The sequence below is a fragment of the Astyanax mexicanus genome, chromosome 23 (genome assembly GCF_023375975.1).
Source record: "Astyanax mexicanus isolate ESR-SI-001 chromosome 23, AstMex3_surface, whole genome shotgun sequence".
Taxonomy (NCBI): Eukaryota; Metazoa; Chordata; class Actinopteri; order Characiformes; family Acestrorhamphidae; genus Astyanax; species Astyanax mexicanus.
Genome location: NC_064430.1, coordinates 30423330 through 30443368, shown reverse-complemented (window position 1 = coordinate 30443368; position 20039 = coordinate 30423330). Strand labels below are relative to the sequence as shown.

The following is a 20039-nucleotide window of genomic DNA, read 5'->3' as shown; positions in this document are numbered from 1 at the left end:
GAATTTAAACTAATCTAGAGTACTGTACCTGAAGCTGCTGCTGCTGATATAAAACCACAATAGCAGCAGGACTACTATGGAGATGAAATGAATCATTTTATTAATTTTATCCTGATCCTGGAAAGACTTCCCGCCGAATGAACCACCCGCTGAATTATCATCAACACGCCAACGTCAGACGCATGTCCTTCTAAAACCAATCAGCATCAAGTTAAGGAAAACACATCGATACGTAAGTGATGATGAAAGGATGTAGGAGTATCACACAAAGGTCTTTGGTGTGCTCCCTAAACTGCAGTGTGAAAACAAAAATAAGCGGACCAAATTTATACAATGTAGCAACACATGAACCTCGGTTCAGACCACGGTCCGGACTTTCAGGTGTGAAAGCACCCTAATAACAGAGTGGAAAATGTATACATTGTGTTTTATTACTATAAATAGTGGTTGGAATTAAATTATTATTATCTGGAGGTTAATTATACTTGAAAAACAACATTATTATTTTATTATAATTAACCCCAGTTATATCATCAATCGTATAAAAAATTCTAATTGCAAGCTTTGGACAGTGAACAAGACCTTAATAAATAACCCTAATTGTCAGGACTGAACAGAAGTCAGACACATTCAGATTTAAAACATGAAAGCAAAAAAAGTCCTACATTAAAAACGACAAAAATGCTAGTAATGCTAGGTGGCTAGTCAAAACTTGGCAATTAACTGAACAAAGGAGAGGGTATATATAGACAGGAAACAGGTGAAAATAATCAATAGTCAGGTGACTGAGATCGAGTGAGTGTCATGTGATGATGAGAAGTCATATGATTGTCAGCAGCATTATGGGAAATGGAGTCCAGATCAGCTTGGGAGACATAGGGAAGCGTGACACCGATAAAGTGTTAACAAAAATACAGTAAATGCAAATTGAATGTGCAGCAAAACAGCCATAGCCCGCAGACATCCAGGAGTTAAACTGTGTAAACAGATATGAAATTGTTGAGTTAATGATGGGAGCTGAACTGCTGTGGATTGAGCAATTTGCTGTGATGGAGCAGAGAACACCTGCTGTAACAGGACACGGCTGGACGCTGCTGGACGCGTCTGTAATGGAATATAGCTGCTTAAGTGGAAGCGTTTAGAGCTGGTGGTCATTACCACAACAGTGGTCCGGCGGGTCCAGAGCGTAATGCCTTTGGATGGAGCTCTGATGGCTTTCTGACAGGGAATTCTGGCTCCTTCCTGCTCTGTAGCTGTGGAGTGACACTGGCTGTCAGCTCAGCTCTCTAACTCCTGTCCACTCTGTACACTCCTGCAGCAGAGGCTGGTGCACTGACACTAATGCCAGCAGCCTGGCAGCTCTGGAGATGTCCTCTCAGACTGTTAATGGAGGGGAGGAGAGGAGGAGAGGCTCTTATTTTAAAGAAGTTTACTGTTAAAATCATTTATGCATCGCTTGTACAGAGAATGCTAGTAATAGTAGAAGCCACTTGTTTACCTTTATTATAGTAATGCACAAACATATTCATACTGGACCTTTTGGTCATAAAAAGATGAAATGAAATGACTGTAAAAAAAACATGGATGATGCAACATCTCCCTTAAGTTAATAGAATGTAAATTTTTCTATCTAAACCGATTTTCCATCGGTTAATCAACCAAAGCTATTGTACTCATGGAGACTCCGCCCACCTCACAACAAGAGGTTTTGTTGCTAGTCTTGTCGAGGCCTTGCATCATCGTGTCAGAGAGGTTTTTGTGTGACAAAACGAAAATAAAGTATAGAGTAGATGCTGTTAATGTTATGGTTGAAGTTCTATGGTAGACTTGGTCATCTCATGCCTCGACTACTACAATGCCATCTTAATGGGCCTCCCGGCCTGTGTAGTAAAACCACTCCAGATGATCCAGAATTTAGCAGCACCTCTGGTCTTCAACCAGCCAAAACGGGCACATGTCACTTCACTGCTCTTCACTTCACTACAATCGTCTAGAAGGTGATGATAGAACAGCTCCTTTCTAACCTGCACTAATCTTTAATAAACTCCTGAAGACTGAGCTCTTCAAAGAGCACTTACTCTCCTAACACCTCTAACTAACTACCTTCTACTACCAGATCAGGAGAATCTCTCACTATCTTTAATAAACTCCTGAAGACAGAGCTCTTCAAAGAGCACTTACTCTCCTAACACCTCTAACTAACTACCTTCTACTACCAGATCAGGAGAATCTCTCACTATCTTTAATAAACTCCTGAAGACAGAGCTCTTCAAAGAGCACTTACTCTCCTAACACCTCTAACTAACTACCTTCTACTACCAGATCAGGAGAATCTCTCACTATCTTAAATAAGCTCCTGAAGACAGAGCGATTAAAAGAGCTCTTACTCTCCTAACACCTCTAACACACTAACTACTTCTAACCTAATTTCCTTCTTCCCCTCCTTCACTCCTCTATCCCAATATCTCCCTTTGAGGGTGAGAGTGAGGGTGAGAGTGGGTAAGAGAGAGATAGAGAGGGAGAGAGATAGTGAGGGCAAGAGAGGGTAAGGGAGAAAGAGAAAAAGAGAGAGGGTGAGAGAGGGAGAGAGAAAGTGAGGGTAAGAGAGAAAGAGAGGGTGAAAGAAAGAGAGCGAGAGAGAGATAGTGAGGGAGAGACAGGGTAAAAGAGAGAAAGAGAGGGTAAGAAAGGGGGAGAGAAAGTGAGGGTGAGAGAGGGAGAGAGAAAGAGCAGGTGAGAGAAAGAGAATGAGAGAGAGATAGTGAGGGTGAGACAGGGTAAAAGAAAGGGAGAAAAAGAGAGAGGGTGACAGAGGGAGAGAAAAAGTGAGGGTAAGAGAGGGTGAAAGAAAGAGAGCAAGAGAGAGAGAAAGTGAGGGAGAGGCATGGTTAAAGAGAGGGAGAGAGAAAGTGAGGGTGAGAGAGGGTGAGAAAAAGAGAAAGAAAGGGTGAGAAAAAGAGAAAGAGAGGGTGTGAAAGAGAGCGAGAGAGAGAGAGAGAGAGGGAGGTTGAGAGAGGGCATTTGAGCCACACTGCTCTGCTGGCACGCCACGTGGCTTCTGCCATTTGTCAGGATTTGGGCGGTAAAATTGCCCTCAGTGTCTCTCCCAGATGGCGACTTTTCCCAAATAAGGCTCAGAGGATACAGCTGGCAGAGAGAGAGGGTGGGGGGTGATGGGTGGAGGAGGAGGGGGGCTCTGTTTCCTCTCCTCTACAGTTATGTCTGTGCTGCCCAGTGCCCTGTGAGAGCCGGGCATCCTGCCAGTGATGAAGCTAAATCCTCTCTCTGGATATCAGCACATCTCTCTCACTGCTGCTGCTGCTGCTGCTGTTGACCGCTGTGTCATTGGGCCGGTCAGGCTAAGTGGCCGTCGGCCGAGTGTCTTGTGGCAGAAAACAGAGGAAATGCTCAATATTTGGGGTTGGAATCACAGGGCATCTAATGATCCTGTATTATTATGATACATTCTCCCAAAATGACGATGATATTGCAATACTGTGATTCTGCAATATTTATTATACCACAGTTAGTTCCGATCCTGCAATGCGATTGGCTAAGAGGCATTTTTAATGATGCAGCGCTTACAAGCCAAATACAAACCAAATGCGATCAGTGGTCATTATACACCACTGGGAGGTGCTGGATCTCATAGACACCATGCAGAAACACCATGTCTCCAATAGACGGCACAGGCAAAGACGTGGTCGCACAAATAAGCAAGCCCAGCGATTTGAAAATATGCATTATTACACACATTATCAGCCACCAGTATCAGGTTAAGAGTTGTTATTATTATAATAAATATATAAGTATATATTTTCCAGTTAATATAGGGTATTTGAGGCTGAATGTAAGGTGGGATTTTGACAATTATGGATTTAATGGTGTCTGTTTCACAGAATTTCTCAACCAATATTTTCTCTGCAGGTTTACCTTATTCATTTGATTAACGCCACCATGTGAAGAAATGTCTAATTAGTTAGTCTAATTAGGGGACAAGCTTCTATGTGTCAATAAAAAAAAATCCATAACTGATGCCAAGTATCTATACACTATAATCAAAGTGATATCATTAATATTATTACTGCGATATTAGCACAGTAGTACATTAATATTAGAATAAATACAAATAACATCTGTACAAAAACATGTAAAACATCTGTAATTCAGGAGAGAGCAGCTGATCGATGCTTTCTTTAAAATTAGAATTTCTGAATTATTTCTGTTCTCATGTTTATTTGCATCTGTCATAATAATATGTGATGTTTTTTCAGGCTAAAACTAATACTTTTACTGAGATAAATGGTTTTCAGTAATATGTCAGTAACACACCCATCATTGCTGCAATAATTGTAATTTAGTTATGTGTCAGAAAGATGGGATGGTCTGATGAGACTGGGTTTTGTCACAAGAGTGTGTAAAAGTGCTTCCTTCACTGCCCTATAAAAAATACTTCTGGGTAGTGTACCTCCTGGTGAGAGATCACTGACTGCTAGACATGCCTTTCTGTATAAGGCACTCAAATACATTTTGCTCAGTCAACATACTTTGAAAGGAGACACTGGACTGAAAGAGTACTAAAGACTGGACCTTATGTTTTTAATGACAAATTAAAGTTCAAGTAGAGATACGAGGGACACCAACAGCTCAGAGATATATAGTGCAGGGCATCATGGCGGGGCTTCCAACTGGCTTTTTTCAGCAGGATAATGCTCCCCTACACTCAGCAGTATTTCCTAAGAATGTCTCCACTAGTCCAAAGGGAAGAACTGGGACTGCAGCTTCAGCTTCAACCCACGAGTGTAGAGCAGGATCTACAGGTTTAGCTGTAACAGTGTCTGTGGTTAAATGTGCTGCAGGATGCTGTACAGAACCTGTATACGTCATGTCCGTCTCAATCTCATTACATACAGCTCTGGAAAAATCTATAAACTACGGAAAACATTTCTCCCAAATTCCAAAAAAAAAAAAAAAAAAAAAAAAAATATATATATATATATATATATATACACTACTGTTCAAAAGTTTGGGGTCACTCAAACAATTTTGTGTTTTCCATGAAAAGTCACACTTATTCACCACCATACGTTGTGAAATGAATAGAAAATAGAGTCAAGACATTGACAAGGTTAGAAATAATGATTTGTATTTGAAATAACATTGTTTTTACATCAAACTTTGCTTTCATCAAAGAATCCTCCATTTGCAGCAATTACAGCATTGCACACCTTTGGCATTCTAGCTGTTAATTTGTTGAGGTAAGCTGGAGAAATTGCACCCCACGCTTCTAGAAGCAGCTCCCACAAGTTGGATTGGTTGGATGGGCACTTCTGGCGTACCATACGGTCAAGCTGCTCCCACAACAGCTCAATGGGGTTCAGATCTGGTGACTGCGCTGGCCACTCCATTACCAATAGAATACCAGCTGCCTGCTTCTGCTGTAAATAGTTCTTGCACAATTTGGAGGTGTGTTTAGGGTCATTGTCCTGTTGTAGGATGAAATTGGCTCCGATCAGGCGCTGTCCACTGGGTATGGCATGGTGTTGCAAAATGGAGTGATAGCCTTCCTTATTCAGAATCCCTTTTACCCTGTACAAATCTCCCACCTTACCAGCACCAAAGCAACCCCAGACCATCACATTACCTCCACCATGCTTAACAGATGGCGTCAGGCATTCTTCCAGCATCTTTTCATTTGTTCTGCGTCTCACAAACGTTCTTCTTTGTGATCCAAACACCTCAAACTTGGATTCATCCGTCCACAACACTTTTTTCCAGTCTTCCTCTGTCCAATGTCTGTGTTCTTTTGCCCATCTTAATCTTTTTCTTTTATTAGCCAGTCTCAGATATGGCTTTTTCTTTGCCACTCTGCCCTGAAGCCCAAAATCCCGCAGCCGCCTCTTCACTGTAGATGTTGACACTGGTGTTTTGCGGGTACTATTTAATGAAGATGCCAGTTGGTACGGTGGCCCTGAAGTGCAAAACAAATTAACATGTCAGAAAACAAAATTACAAAAACTAAAACACATTTACAAAACTTAAAACAAATTTACAAGACGCAAAACACTTTTACAAATACTGAAACACTTTTACAAACGCTGAAACACTTTTACAAACGCTGAAACACTTTTACAAACGTTGAAACACTTACAAACGCTGAAACACTTTTACAAACGTTGAAACACTTACAAACGCTGAAACACTTTTACAAACGTTGAAACACTTACAAACGCTGAAACACTTTTACAAACGCTGAAACACTTTTACAAACGCTGAAACACTTTTACAAACGCTGAAACACTTTTACAAACGTTGAAACACTTACAAACGCTGAAACACTTTTACAAACGCTGAAACACTTTTACAAACGTTGAAACACTTACAAACGCTGAAACACTTTTACAAACGCTGAAACACTTTTACAAACGTTGAAACACTTACAAACGCTGAAACACTTTTACAAACGCTGAAACACTTTTACAAACGCTGAAACACTTTTACAAACGTTGAAACACTTACAAACGCTGAAACACTTTTACAAACGCTGAAACACTTTTACAAACGTTGAAACACTTACAAACGCTGAAACACTTTTACAAACGCTGAAACACTTTTACAAACGTTGAAACACTTTTACAAACGTTGAAACACTTACAAACGCTGAAACACTTTTACAAACGCTGAAACACTTTTACAAACGTTGAAACACTTACAAACGCTGAAACACTTTTACAAACGCTGAAACACTTTTACAAACGCTGAAACACTTTTACAAACGCTGAAACACTTTTACAAACGTTGAAACACTTACAAACGCTGAAACACTTTTACAAACGCTGAAACACTTTTACAAACGTTGAAACACTTACAAACGCTGAAACACTTTTACAAACGCTGAAACACTTTTACAAACTGCGATTTCTGACGGAAAGGGAGGGTCTAACACACAGGAAGTGCTTGATGCGGACCCTCCTTGTCAGTCAAGCTGCGTTACGATGAGAGAGTGGAGTTATGGACACTAAACTATGTTTTGTGGCACGTATTTTAGCAGCAGCAGTAGATACTTAAACTATCCCTGTCCTGTTGCTACCCCCGCCGCGGGGTTCACCTAATACCCCGGGGGTTCAGCTAATGCCCGGCGGCCATCAGCCACTGCCCCCGCCGCGGGGTTCAGCTAATACCCCAGGGGTTCAGCCACTGCCCCGCGGTTATCAGCCACTGCCCCCGCCGCGGGGTTCACCTAATACCCCGGGGGTTCAGCCACTGCCCCTCGGTTATCAGTCACTGCCCCCGCCGCGGGGTTCAGCTAATGCCCGGCGGGCATCAGCCACTGCCCCGCGGTTATCAGTCACTGCCCCCCCCGCCGCGGGGTTCAGCTAATGCCCGGCGGCCATCAGCCACTGCCCCGCGGGGTTCAGGTAATACAGTACAGGAGTGGCTGAACCCCGCGGGGCAGTGGCTGAACTCCGTGGGGCATTAGCTGAACCCCGCGGCGGGGGCATTAGCTGATGGCCGCGGGGCAGTGGCTGAACTCCGTGGGGTATTAGCTGAACCCCGCAGCGGGGGCATTAGCTGATGGCCGCGTGGCATTAGCTGAACCCCGCGGCGGGGGCAGTGGCTGATGGCCGCGTGGCATTAGCTGAACCCCGCGGCGGGGGCAGTGGCTGATGGCCGCGTGGCATTAGCTGAACCCCGCGGCGGGGGCAGTGGCTGATGGCCGCGTGGCATTAGCTGAACCCCGCGGCGGGGGCAGTGGCTGATAACCGGGGGGCAGTGGCTGAACCCCGCGGCGGGGGCAGTGGCTGATGGCCGCGTGGCATTAGCTGAACCCCCGGGGTATTAGGTGAACCCTGCGGCGGGGGCAGTGGCTGATGGCCGCCGGGCATTAGCTGAACCCCCGGGGTATTAGGTGAACCCCGCGGCGGGGGTAGCAACAGGACAGGGATAGTTTAAGTATTTACTGCTGCTGCTAAAATACGTGCCACAAAACATAGTTTAGTGTCCATAACTCCACTCTCTCATCGTAACGCAGCTTGACTGACAAGGAGGGTCCGCATCAAGCACTTCTTGTGTGTTAGACCCTCCCTTTCCGTCAGAAATCGCAGTTTGTAAAAGTGTTTCAGCGTTTGTAAAAGTGTTTTAGCGTTTGTAAAAGTGTTTCAGCGTTTGTAAAAGTGTTTTAGCGTTTGTAAAAGTGTTTTAGCGTTTGTAAAACTGTTTCAGCGTTTGTAAAAGTGTTTTAGTGCTGGTAAAAGTGTTTCAGCATTTGTAAAAGTGTTTCAGTGCTGGGAAAAATGTTTTGCGTCTTGTAAATTTGTTTTAAGTTTTGTAAATGTGTTTTAGTTTTTGTAATTTTGTTTTCTGACATGTTAATTTGTTTTGCACTTCAGGGCCACCGTAAGTTGGGGACCTGTAAGGCGTCTGTTTCTCAAACTAGAGACTCTAATGTACTTATCTTCTTGCTTAGTTGTGCAACGCGGCCTCCCACTTCTTTTTCTACTCTGGTTAGAGCCTGTTTGTACTGTCCTCTGAAGGGAGTAGTACACACCGTTGTAGGAAATCTTCAATTTCTTAGCAATTTCTCGCATGGAATAGCCTTCATTTCTAAGAACAAGAATAGACTGTTGAGTTTCAGATGAAAGTTCTCTTTTTCTGGCCATTTTGAGCGTTTAATTGACCCCACAAATGTGATGCTCCAGAAACTCAATCTGCTCAAAGGAAGGTCAGTTTTGTAGCTTCTGTAATGAGCTAGACTGTTTTCAGGTGTGTGAACATGATTGCACAAGGGTTTTCTAATCATCAATTAGCCTTCTGAGCCAATGAGCAAACACATTGTACCATTAGAACACTGGAGTGATAGTTGCTGGAAATGGGCCTCTATACACCTATGTAGATATTGCACCAAAACCAGACATTTGCAGCTAGAATAGTCATTTACCACATTAGCAATGTACAGAGTGTATTTGTTTAAAGTTAGGACTAGTTTAAAGTTATCTTCATTGAAAAGTACAGTGCTTTTCCTTCAAAAATAAGGACGTTTCAATGTGACCCCAAACTTTTGAACGGTAGTGTATATTGTCATTTAGAGCATTTATTTGCAGAGAAAATGGCTGAGAAATGGCTGAAATAACAAAGACCTCAGACCCCAAATAATGCAAAGAAAATAAGTTCATATTATAAAGTTTTAAGAGTTCAGAAATCAATACTGGTGTTCTCCTCCACTAGTCTTACATACTGCTTTTGGATAACTTTATACTTACACTCCTGGTTCAGAAATTCAAATTCAAGCAGTTCAGTTTGGTGGTTTGATGGCTTGTGATCATCCATCTTCCTCTTGATTATATTACAGAGGTTTTCAATTTGTTAAAATCAAAGAAACTCATCATTTTTAAGTGGTCTCTTTTTTTTTTTGTTCAGAGCTGTATATCATCATTACATTCACTCAAATAAAGTTTTATTCCATATATTCTTTTCCATCTGCACACTATTTTTTCAATGAGCATTTGTCATCATTGATACAGTGCAGAGTCACTGAAGCCTAAGATACGACTGGGCGACTTTATTTTCTTTTTTACTTTTCTCGTCCTTTGAAAGAACTCCTCTCTGCATTGTGTTGTCAGATCCAGAGCACTGGAACAAAGATCTCAGCTGTCCGCCGCTGCAGAGATTAGAATAGAGTGGCATTTTTCTTGGACGGGTGTATAAAGTATAAAGTAGACGTGCTGGTGTTAGTCTAGCGCGGGTTGTTTGTTTTTTCCTGGCTCTGAAATGCTAATCTCCTAAGATGGACACGTTAAAAGGACACGGCGACAATTAGGCTTACAAATGCACGGGGTAAAGTCACCCCAGTCTGTGGGGGATAAACTCGGTGTCATTACTGGGCTTATCGCTGGAGAAACATCTGCTGGGCCGGATGCGTCGCCACAGGATAACAAGCATTAGCGTGGAGGTAAAGGAGGAGAGAAAGGTTCCTTTACTGCCTGTCTGGGGCGGGACAGCCCTATCTCTCCGCCGCCTCTCCTCCCCGTTCGTCTCCCGCAGTGACAGGAGAATGGGGCGGCTGAATGAATTAGCCAGCGTCTTTATGAGCTAACGTAGCGTAATCTCAGCAGGCGAGTCTCAGTGCTCTGAACAGTGAGCCAGGCCCAGGCTGAGGCTCTGCTAAGGAGCCGGAGCGTTCTGGGCTGTCCAGACCTGTCCAGAGACCAAGCGGAGCTTCGGCTGGTTTAATTGGCAGAAGCATCATGTCACGCCACCCCTGACAGCAGCTCCCTAGAGACGAATGATGACTGGGGCTGATGACTTGTCCAAAGCTGTATTAGAAAGAGAGCCTGCAGTGCAGCGGCATCGCCAGGATTTCATCTCAGGAGGGTCCTGGATTCAGCTGACAGGCATTATATCAGGTGTATCCCAGATAATGTAATGCATTGTTAAAAAGAAATTCCCTCCAGTGTCCCAGCGGAGCTGGGCGATATGATGAAAAACTCATATCTCAATATGTTTCAGACATAGACTGTGTATAGCTGGACAGAGCATCGTCTCTCAAAATTGAAGCCACCACAGGTCGGGCGACCCCTGCTGTTCGATTTCAGAAAGCTGTGTAACCCCACCCATCCCCATAGGTAATCCTTGTAGAACTGTTAGAACTAAAGGTCGGAAAGCAGGTCGCAGTTCTTGCGAGCGTTGGTTGCGGCCGCCTCGGAAAACTTACAGAGTCTGGTCTCCGGCACAGACACGAGAGCATTGCTATTCCTCCTATTACACCTCAATGCAGCGCTGCAGTGAGTTTCAAGCTGTAATTTTACTTCTTTAAAAGGATCAAAAATCAAGGAAATCCTACCTAGTGCTGCTTTAAGTAAAATATAGATTTAAAGATTAGATAGAGAAAACAGAAAACAAAATAGAGTGAGCAGTATACAGTAAACACTTCCAACTTCCAATACTTACAGCTCTTACAGCCTAAAACATAGAGGCCAGAGAGTTAATCACAATATTTATGATCTACAATGACTGCACATTGACGATGAGGTTCAGAAACTGGGGGACACACCCAGTATGCAAATAGATCCTGACAGAAGGCAATGAAAATTCAATTATTGTGTTACATTCTCGGCTGGTTTTGCGTCTCTCTCTGGTCTGTATCTGAGTTTATTTTCCCTCTTCACTTGCCAGTATGTATCCCATGTCTCTGCCCTTGTCTTCTGTGTGCTTACCTGTTCATTTGTAGCTCCGCCCCCTTGTTAACCGCTCCCAGGTGTTTCCTGTTTCCTGTCCTGGTCCGTGTGTATAAATAGTCCCCTTGTACCCGTTTCCCCTGTCCGCTGTTGTATGTGTTCTACGTCAGTCAGGTTATTTGTTCCTTTGGTTTCTCTAGTCTCCATGTACTCCGTGTTTCTTTGTTTCTTGAGTTATTTGTTTGTTTATTTTGTGTTTTTCAGTGCGTCTGCTCTCCACGTCTCGTCCCCCGCATACTGTTTTTATTAAGTTGATTCAACTGATGAATAATTTCAATTCAAACTCAGTGTGGGCTAAAACAAATCATACATTTAAATATGTGTTTAAATAAAATCATCATTATATTGGAAAACTCTGTATCTATACCTGCATGAGGCATTTCTGATGCAGCTGGTTGGCCATGTTTGAGATTTTCTCTCGTCTTCATGTTTATTTCATTTCTTCTACAAAAGTTGACTTTCTGATGGTGGGTCCTGGTTTCTGCCTTCAGACTTTCTGCAAACGCCTAAATCCTGCTCTGAAGTGCAGAGGGGCTCATAGATCAAAGCTGTCTCCTCCGTTGGAGTGATAGATCCTCTCTCATGCTCCTCTCTTTGCTTTTGTTCCAGGTTTGTGTCTGAAAGATAAAGGAGCTTCTTCACCCTACAGCTATCGGTGAGTGCTGCAACTTCCACTGTTGGAGAGGTTTCTGCTTTTAGGACGAATGCAGTCACATACTGGAGCATTGCTTTATTTATTAGCTGTGTCTTATAGAAAATACTCGATTTTTAATTTAAAAAATGGTCTGTAAATGAACGTAAACTAATTTCTCTTACTCTTTATTAGGGGTGTCACGATTCTCTAAATCCTCGATGCGATTTTATTTCCGATTTTAGGGTCACGATTTGATTCGATTCTCGATTTTCTTTTTTCTCTTTTTTACAGCAGAGAGGCCTATGCCAGTTTTAGATTAGTCTATGGTCAGTCTTTGGTTTGATTCATCAAATTTACAATATCCTATTTTAAAAGGTGGGCTTGATTTAAGTGATGCAAAGTGATACAAGTGATATGTAATACACCACATTAGGCACTAATGGTCAAATTTAAATCATTTAATTAAGATATATATGTAATGCCAACTAGTGGCTTTTTTGGTAGCAGCAGTGTGCACTATTAAAACAGCAATGTGCAACATAACAAAATAAATAATAAAAAAATACAGGAACAGTCATGTACAAAATAATAGAACAATTAGAGCCTTAACAAACTGAACTCTATCCTACTATAACAGTTAAACATGAAAAATAAGACTTTAAGACTTTTTCGGTCCCTGAGAATGAGAAGTTTTTTTCTTTAATAAAGATATATTATTAACTTTATCTGAGAGAAAGATGCTCCTTAAGGTACCAAAACTATTAACATATTTGAGGCTAGACAAAACAACTGTTATTTTTATATTTATAAGTTTTTCTTTAAGAAGATGAGAATGTCCACGTAGCGTGCTGCGCCATTTGTGGGAGGGATCGTCGATCCTCTTTTTGACTTCGATGCTCGAGACCATGACATAATTTCGATCGATTTCGATGAAATATCGAAATCGTGACACCCCTATTAAAAATGTTCATGCAAGTTTCTAGCAGGGATCAACAGGTATCTTATTCTGTTCCTAATGGGCTAAACCACTTTACTGCAGTAAGGGGTTAAATCATTTTGAACACAATTGTACTCCACATTTTTATAAGCATCCATTAAATTCCAGACTGAACCTTTGATACTTGTTGGATCTCTTTTAGTGGATGCTCTCTTTGTTCACTGTGTTATTTACCTGTGTTGCGTCCGATGATTGGCTTCTTCAGTAGCATGATGATGATGATGATGGTGTTGATGTGATAGTAGCCTGTCTATGTATATGTACTCTACAGTATACTGCTGTGTGATATACAGTATTTGCTCTGCCTGGCTGTGGGATTTAACCCCAGAGTATTGGCTGTAAAATCACAACTTTAGCAGCAATCATGTGTGATCCATCCAGGATTACACAGCTGCTAAAGCAACAAGCATTACGCAGGATTTGTGCATGTCCTGCGATCCGCAAAATATTAATACTGCTGTGTTTCTGAGAATTATAATATTATAATCTGCACAGATCTGCAGAGAATCTGCCCCAAAAAATCCAACATGTACAGAGTACAGTTTTCCTCAGCCCAAATGCAGTCAATTTGCAAGCTGTTTACATAATGTGAATTGGTGATATATACTTTTCCATTACCTGTTAACTGCATTGGCCTTTCCCAGTAATTATAATCAATCAATCAATCAATCAACCTTTATTTTCATTTGGTAAATACATTGAGGGTAACCCTCATTTTCAATGTAGCCGAGCTTACATAAAGTTACAGGGATTGAAAATTAAGTTTAAATTATAAAAACAAGCAAACAATGTAAGATTTAATTAAGTAAAAATAAAATAATTCGAAATAAAATGATGTGCAAACAGGCTAAAATGTAGAGCAATAAAACAAAGAGATAAATACACAGAATAATAACATTTAAGCACAGAAAAAATAGTAATAAAACATAAAAAAATAAAAAATAAAGGAATAAAATAACCACAATTATAAAAAATATTAATAATTATAAAAATAATAATAATAAGAAAAAAATATATATTAAGAAAACATAAAAGGAAGAAAATAAATGAAATAAAATAAAATAAAATAAAAACTACCCAAGTACTACCCAAAAAGTGACTTTAAGTACTTAAGTATTCAGCATTTTCTTTAACAGTATTTTTCGCACTATAAAGCTCAACTAAAAAAAAATTAATTTACCCAAAATCGTCAGTGCTCCAGTTAGGTTGTACGGGGCATATTCTTTTATTATATAATATACTATTGCAACAAAATAAAAGTTCAATTTTTAAATCAAACAAACAGCAGAACCAAATATCTGTACTTACTGCACTTCTTACTTATTATCTCATTATCTATAGACTCAAATTTAGGATATTTTATCACTGATATGAAATATCTTGGGTTTAGAGTATTTCGGTCTCTCCTTATTCAAACAGATGAAAGGCTGGTCTTGTACAATTGGATATAACTGGCTGACTTACCTTTAAGGACTTTGGCAAGGCTAACTCTGCATCCAATACTAATACCAAAGTAGTAAAGCTGAGTGCGGCCTTCAGCCAGCACAATACTCATGCTAATGACAAAGTAGCAAAGCTAGATGATGCTAACACTGCAAAAGTGATGCAAATACCACAGTAACGATGCTGAATGAGTCCAGAAGCTGGCATGATAGCATTGCTAATGGCACAGTAGCAAAGCTAACGGCCTGGCAGCAGTGCAAATGATATGGTTGCGATGCTAACAACAAAGTAGCAATGCTAACACCGATGCTGATGCCAGGTTAGTTATGCTGGTCAAATATTTATGCATAAACAGAGGAACGAGCTAAAATAAAGGGCCCTTTTTTATATCCTGCTCAATGTGTGTCGTGATGCCCATTGCTATCTTTCACACCACCAAATGGGTATTTTCACGCTTTGCATCCGTGCAATTTAAATAGCAATGTGAATATGTCTACGCCAGTGGGAACAGGAAGTGGGTTTAGGTAAATTTCTGCCATAATGCTATCTTGGCAATTGAAAACCCACATGCAATGCTGACTAAATACAACCTAAACAGACAGAGAATGGTCAGACGTTCATTGCTATCTTGGCAACACAGGCACATCCCCAAAACACGTACACCCCCGCTTGTTACACATACAAAAGGACACACAGCAGTGCACAAACTTTTACATCAACAATTAACAGAATTCTAAATAAAATAACATTACTGTTCCCATAAATTAGATAAATGAGATGCTTGTACACCTTAACAGCGTGAACTAGCAGGTCAATTTCCTATTCTGAGCAGTGCAGAAGCACTGCGCCATTCAAGTACCTGGCTTTTAAAGGGAATGGCAGGTAACACTCTGATTGGTCTATTTCATGTTACGCCCAAAACACTCCTAAGATTAATTAAGAGAATTAGTATATGCTTTTTGCGCGTTTCAAACCGCACAAGGTGTGCTTTTCCCGTCGTTACGATAGCAAAGACACACTGACGTGCTAAATCAAGCTTTATGTTGCACCGTTGACGACTTGTCTATAGATCACTAAAATACAGCCCAAAGGGTGCACCATAACTGCTGGACCATTTAAGGTGGAACAGCTTAATTCTATTAGCAATAAACGAGCGACACATTTATACTGTAACAGTTCCATTTTTACACTGCTTCCCTTTACTATACTGTTTTAATCAATGACATAAAAACACAACAAACAACAGAATGTTAGCCAAATTAATGATTCCATCATCTTTTTAATGGTTTCAAATATTATAAAGATATTATTGTGTATGAAAACAGTGTTGGGAACTTCCAGTTCCTGTGCATTATATCTAACAGTATCTGGACTCTGAGAGGTTCTAAAAGGTTCTGAGTGGCTGGCGCTGTTATCAGACAATGCTGCTGCTGCTGCTGCTGCGGTTCAGAACTTAACTAAATGAATCAATGAATCAAATGAATCAAGCCGCAGTGCTGTGAGGGTTGATGGCATCACGGCGCCTCTCAGCAGATTGCTCTGAGAAACTGAAGAAATCTATGGCAGGAAATCTATCGTAAAGCGCGGCGGCGCAGATGCGGAGAGAGCTGGGCGGGAGGAGGTGCCACACGCGGACCGGGCACAGAACTGGGTTTCTTTGAAGATGAGGAGGGAGGAGGAAGAGGAGAGAAAAACAACAGCTGAGCTGCTCACCTCTCGCAGCCCTCCTTCATCACTTATTCATCCTCATCTTCACGTTAATATTCATGGAGGCGGTTCAGCGCCGGGCCTGGCATGGTGGCGATGATGTGTGTGGCACGTTTTTGTGGTTGTGCCGCTGCAGCACACCTGTTCCAGATCATCAGGTGATTAGCAGCCTCTCTGTCAGGCGGGTCAGGTGAGGGAGAACAGAGGAATCTGCAGAGTGAGGGGGTTCCACAGCGGGGGGCTGATTTATGGAGCAGATGTTCGTCGTGAGACGACGTGTGTTAGTGTGTGTTTGTGGGGGGACAATGCAGAGTGTGCACATCTACGGTATACCAATAATCACACCACCAGTTTAAAGACACCTGTTTACACCTTCTGAAATCAAAGCTTTTCAAACAGTATCTCATAGGGGTGAAGCGATACAGAAAATTCATGCTTCGGTTCACACCTCGGTATAAATCCCACGGTTTTATAGGTATGGTTGATGTAGGGTGACCATATTTTTATTTGGGTAAACCAGGACACCTGGCTAAATGACGTCAACACCTAATTTGCATAATACAGGTTTTTGAAGCTGTAAAAGATTAAGGTTGTGGGAGTGAAAAAAAAGTGAGTAAAAAACATCCTAAATATGTAAGAAATGATACAAATGACCAACTTCTGTTGCTTTTTAAATAGGCCGTCACTTTTTTACAGTAACTTCATTTTTACGTGAATTACATAAATGAGTTTTTTTGCCGTGTTCTTAAATGTTATTATAAGAGCAGCAGTTAGACTGAACTGTTATTCCACGTTTTTTTTTTTTTAGGGTTTTTGTTTGTTTTATTTAATTTTTTTACGTTTTCTTAAGTTTTCTTTATTTTTAAACCTATCATAGACATAGATTTTACAAAGAGGGAGACACTGTGGACGAGGTGAGTGACAGGCTGTGTGGTGAATAAGGTGACTGACTGACTGAGACTGTGGGAGTTAAATTCAGTCGGGGGGGTGGGGGGTGGGCTTGTGAGAGGAAATTTATGTGGAGCTTTGATTTGGCGCCCCCTCTAGGCTGCATTCCCCCCCTTAAGAAAAGGGCTGCTCTCACTGACGCGACTCAGGGATTATGTCACACGCAGCGCCGTGCGCAGTGCCCTAGTGCCTGTAAATTTAATGGTCCAATGAAGGTCATTTAAAAACCAGGACATTTCCTCACTTTTTTTTTTAAAAAAAACAGGGACGCCCGGGACAGGACGTGAAATACGGACATGTCCCGGGAAATACGGACGTTTGGTCACCCTAGTTGATGGAAGACTGGACATTCTGTATAGCCGCACCTTTATTAACTTAATAATAACAATGAATCTTCATTATAATCATGTTTAGTTTTTTTGAGATGGAGTGTTGTAACGGGGCTCGAGCTATTTTATTAAATGATTGAAACCAGGGTTCTCTCCTACTGTCATCTTGAGAGGATCCATCTTTTGGATCTTGAAACAAAAAAACAATGTGCATGATTGTGACGCTTTATTAAGAACAAAAACAACAACTGCCTAAACTACAAATATTTTTTCCTAAACGTATTACTGGATGCATTCCAGTGTTTGAGTTCTTTTTACGAAATATCAGCATTAGATTATTAGATAAATTAAATTATTTTAGTGGTGTCAGTCACTTTAAATAAATTTTAATGAATTAAAATCATAATACATTTTTTTTAATGCTGGAATTTTCCAATATTATTGTGACAAGATGTAGTGTAGTGTAGTGTTGTTTAGGTCTGGCAGACTAGATAATTTTGTACTGTATTATAATCTCAGAGAGATAGAGAGAGAGAGAGAGAGAGAGAGAGAGATAAACGGCACAAGCGAAAGAGAGAGCAAGAGAGAGACAGTCCGAGCGCCTAACCCTGCGCTCACACTGAAAAGCAACAGGTGATATTTAATTTCCTATGGCAGCATAGCAGCAGTGTGTGGACAGTTCGTCAACTCTCTATTTGTTCTCTAATTGTGTGCTCCGACTTCCAGTCAGAGCTAAACTTTTCAGCACAGGCTAGGTCACTAGCAAGTTGCTAATAGCAACAGTACTACAGCTACACTTTTTGGGTTACGTTCATTGGTTTCACAAGTCTCCTGCCTGTGCACCGTATATTCTGTGTGCTTTTGTGTGTACCGAACCTTGACCCCTATACTGTGAAGGTTTGTAAAGAATACATGTAACTTTACACTCCTAGTATCTCACAAAAGTGAGTACTACTACATATATTATTATATCTTTCAATGGGGCAATCCTAAAGATCACACTTTAATACAATGTAAATTACTGGCAACAAAAGTGAGTGCACCCATAAGTGAAAAAGGACAAATTGTGCCCAAAGTGTCAAGATTTTGTGGGCCACCATTATTATCCAGCACTGCCTGCTTCTTATAGCTTCTTATAGACTTTTTTCAGATCCTCAGAGAGTTCTTTGCCATGAGGTGCACATGTCACTGGGGAGAAAAAAATGGCTTATTGAGTGCACTTACTTTTGTTGCCAGTGGTTCAGACATTAATGGCATTAATGGCACAACATTATTGTTATGCCATGTTTAAGCTAAGTGTTTAAAACAAGCTAGTTGATGCTTAACTGTGATAGAAGCACAAAACTCATTATTTGAAAGTACTTACATTTCCCTCAGCCCCTGCTGACTTGCCACGGACAGTAGGTACAGATCCCTCCCTCAGACAAAGTCTGCTGGCTAATCCTGCTGTGTACTGTCTCATTTCTGTGTAAGTTCAACTCGAAATTATGTTTATGTTAACTGATCTGCTGGTTGTTGATGGGTTATGGGGCAGTTGAGACTCAAGCTGAAATACAAAAACGTAATACTGTATGTCCCCTTTACATAATATGCAGTATATCACTTTGCTTACAGTATCACAGTATATTGCAGTGTATTGAATGGTTACCCCTGTATCGTGAAACATATTGTATCACCAAGTTCTTGCCAATACTCAGCTTTAAATTTAGCATCCCTGATCTGCAGTAACATTAGCACACTTTTTAGCGAGTTTTGAGAGGATTATAGTCAGGGTTGCCATGTCTGCAGTTTTTTATGTGAAACTGAATAGTTTTTTTTCTCTGTACCCTTTGGGGGATTTTTACACACTAATCAAAAGAAGAGGATTTTTTTGGTAAAACACAAACAAGCTAGTTAATGATTAGCTGCGATAGAAGCACAAAACTCAAGTAGGTACAGATCCCTCCCTCAGACAAAGTCTGCTGGATAATCCTGCTGTGTACTGTCTAATTTCTGTGTAAGTTCAATTCGAAATGATGTCTCTTTAACTGATCTGAGTTTTTAGAGGATTATAGTCAGGGTTGCCATGTCTGCAGTTTTTTTATGTGAAACTGAATAGTTTTTTCTCTGTATCCTTTGGGGGATTTTTACACACTAATCAAAAAGAAGAGGATTTTTAGTAATGCTTGTTTTTTTCTGGCTGGCTGCTACTGATTGCTTTACGTGTGATTTTTAATAGCTAACACTTTAAAAGCACAAGAGAACTCAAACAATAAAATACGCGCACATCTGTAACACACTGCAGTCTGCCACACACACCTATACCATATACCACACACTGCATGATGAGGTCAGAGCAGAGCCATCTCCATCCTCTCAGACAGACGTGGGGAGGAAGACAGCCCGAATCTGTTCTTTCCAGCCGACTGAGCTTTGATTAGAACTTGGCGGAAGTTAATGGGAATTTGGGAGGCTATGCTATAGAATATATGAGATCTGCCCATCGCTTGTCATATTCTCAAAAGGCTCCACAAGACTGAACCCTTTTCTTTTCACACAGAGCTACCTGCTGTAGCTTAGGAGGCGTTTTACACCAGAAAGTCTGGACCATACCTATAAATTCAGTGCCTGCACTGTGAATGCAAGGGAATTAAAAAGCTTTTAAGACTTTCTATTAGATTTTTAAGCATTGCTGTGATGATTTGATTGCATATAGCCACAACAAGGGCTATCAGCGAGGTTAGTAAGGGCATCCCAAACATTTTCGT

At 41.1% G+C, this 20039-nt stretch overlaps 1 protein-coding gene across 3 annotated transcripts in view; it reads left to right on the top strand.

Annotated features, from left to right (window-relative positions):
- Window positions 1-20039, top strand: part of apba2b (amyloid beta (A4) precursor protein-binding, family A, member 2b) — a 255994-nt gene that overhangs the window by 54523 nt on the left and 181432 nt on the right. For all 3 annotated transcript variants that reach the window (XM_049471040.1, XM_049471042.1, XM_022665124.2), the window contains exon 2: window positions 11844-11889. The gene's annotated coding sequence lies outside the window, so the exon portion shown is untranslated. The remainder of the gene's footprint in view (window positions 1-11843; window positions 11890-20039) is intronic.